This window comes from Leopardus geoffroyi, chromosome C2 (assembly GCF_018350155.1).
Source record: "Leopardus geoffroyi isolate Oge1 chromosome C2, O.geoffroyi_Oge1_pat1.0, whole genome shotgun sequence".
Classification (NCBI taxonomy): Eukaryota; Metazoa; Chordata; class Mammalia; order Carnivora; family Felidae; genus Leopardus; species Leopardus geoffroyi.
This window is the reverse complement of record NC_059333.1, coordinates 116087653-116090090: the sequence shown is the minus strand read 5'-3', so window position 1 is coordinate 116090090 and position 2438 is coordinate 116087653. Positions and strand designations below refer to the sequence as shown.

At 36.4% G+C, this 2438-nt stretch overlaps 1 non-coding gene and 1 pseudogene across 1 annotated transcript; both read right to left on the bottom strand.

The window, feature by feature from the left end:
* Window positions 1-1313: 1313 nt before the first annotated feature.
* On the bottom strand, window positions 1314-1628 carry LOC123576168 (annotated as a pseudogene).
* Window positions 1629-1903: 275 nt separating this feature from the next.
* Window positions 1904-2008, bottom strand: LOC123576259. Its single transcript, XR_006701276.1, has one exon. It is a non-coding gene; the product is annotated as a U6 spliceosomal RNA (small nuclear RNA).
* Window positions 2009-2438: the final 430 nt, after the last annotated feature.

Here is a 2438-nt window from a genome sequence, read left to right as displayed (position 1 = left end):
CACACAAGTTAACATGTAAATGGAAAATAGTAAAAAATGATGAAGTAGTAAATGCATACGTCAATACAGGTGTATTCTCCTTTAAATTTTTTTTAATGTTTATTTATTTTTGAGAGAAAGAGAGAGAGATTGAGAGGATGCGATCGGGGGAGGGGCAGAGGAGAGAGAGTGAGACACAGAATCCAAAGCTGAGCTGTTAGCACAGAGCCTGACGTGGGGCTCGAACTCACAGGCCACGAGATCATGACCTGAGCCCAAATTATACCCTTAACTGACTGAGCCACCCAGGTGTCCCAGGTGTATTCTCCTTTAACATCAAATAATTCTCAGATGAGTCCACTAAACAATGCCATTGAAAAGTCATTCAGTCATCCTCTATTTGTAAGTTTTATAAGTTTTGGACAACTTTCTTTATGGGACATGAAGTTGAGCTAGATGAGGTCATTAGTAAGCCTATATGCCATTCTCCAAATTTTTCATTTACTGAAATCAAAATGAAGGCAAAATCCTACAGAAGTATATCATAGCAAAATCTCCATTGATATTTTATTAAAAATAAAGAAGTGACTTTCTGTAACTTAGGATTCCTTGTGGTCTTCTACTTCTCTATCTTTCTCAGGTCAGAATGAGCCATGTAAGTGAAGTTCATGAGATTCCTCCTCTCCTCTTTTAAATAATTTTAATCAGCTTCTTTTATATATACTTTTATAGGTAACTAAATTATCAGAGCATAGAGCTGTTTGTCTATCTGTGCTGATGCTGCAACTCTCCTCACATGTGGAAAACTAAATTTTTAAACAGTTTATTCCACTAGATGCAGACTTTAAAACTACCATTTGCTTCTAGAAAGGGTTTTAAGGTTCCTTCTAACTGAGACTATTCTGCAAAGTTTCCAAATATTTTCTTCTTTGGAGTATTTTTGAACACTTTTTAACATTATAGGACAAATTAGTTTATAAGTAACAGAATTTTTCCTCAAAAAGAAAGGTAATAAAACTTAAGAGAATGTAAATAACAAAACTTATAAAGGTGAAAAATAAGGAAAAATATAGCTACAATAATGTTTAACCATATGCCAGAACAGTTAGGCCCATTACATACCATAATAGTTTGTCTTCACCAGCTCCGCATCCTATGGCTTCATGAGGTAAATAGCAGCTAACCCAAACTCACACAGCTAACAAGTATGTATCAGGATGTGAATTACTATCCAACACTTTCTACCTCACCAGGCTGCCTTCTTAAGAAAGAATATATTCTCTATTTTTGTGACTGTCACACATCTGCCTTTATAGTGAGCAGCAGGTGGGACACTTCCAGCAATAGTAAAACAATTAATTTACTTAAAGCAGGGATCAGTGAAGCCACCTGACTGGGACCCTTGGGTGCTCGTAACATAGATGCTGCCCCAGAGCAGCAGGAAGAGGACTCCAAAGCCAAGGAAGAACAAGGCCACCAAGGAGATGAGGAGCTCTTTGTAGATACCCCAAGTGTACTGGGTGGAGGTAGCCTAAGAAACGAAGAACCAGGAGGTAAAGAACATACCAGTAGCCAACAGCACCATGGTCAGATCGGGAAGACGGCTGGATTCACTGGCTGGTGTATCTCCTCATGGTCTCTGTCTCCATTTTGCCAAGTACAGGGTAATCCACTGCTCCGCCACTGGAATAACACATCGGCAGGATATAGTCTACGTTTTATAGCTACAAATTACAGTGGCACTAAAACAAAACAACCCATCAATTTAATCAATTTATGAATATCCATTGATTCTCAAGCATAACGCCTTCTCTGCCTTGTTGATTCTGGAAATAATTTCTTCCTAGAGATAAAATCAAAATATGCTATGCTATTTCCTCAACATTAAAAAGAAAACTGAACACACTTTTCCATATCTTTCTTTTTAAAGATGAAACGCTTCACGAATTTGCATGTCATTCTTGCACAGGGGCCAAGCTGATAATTTTCTATTATTCCAATTTTGGTAAATGTGCTATCAAACAAACACCATATCTTCTTGATTTTTTAACCAATACTTCATTAAAAATGTGAATGTAACAAAAAGAACAAACTTAAAACATTCTGCCTTGCAAAAAGGAAGCTCTTTGTTTCTTCTAAAATTTTGATGTCAAATCTAAAATGTTTTTGCTTTCCTGCAAAAGCATGCTTTTTCTCAGTTTTCACCTGCTGTGAGAATTATTCCTACATTATAATTAGTTCAGATAAATGAATGGCAAGATTGCTCTTCAGATTTTACTTTTTAAAGCTCATTTACATGATGGTCTATGATGACATGGTTATTAACAGTTTTTGGGCAATTAATTAAGGTAGTTGGTAGAGTTGTTAGCACAAAATGAAACGAAGAGGTTGTTTTAGTAAATCCTTCTGCTCAGGAGACATGATAGTGGCCATTAATCCACACTAACTAAATGAATAGT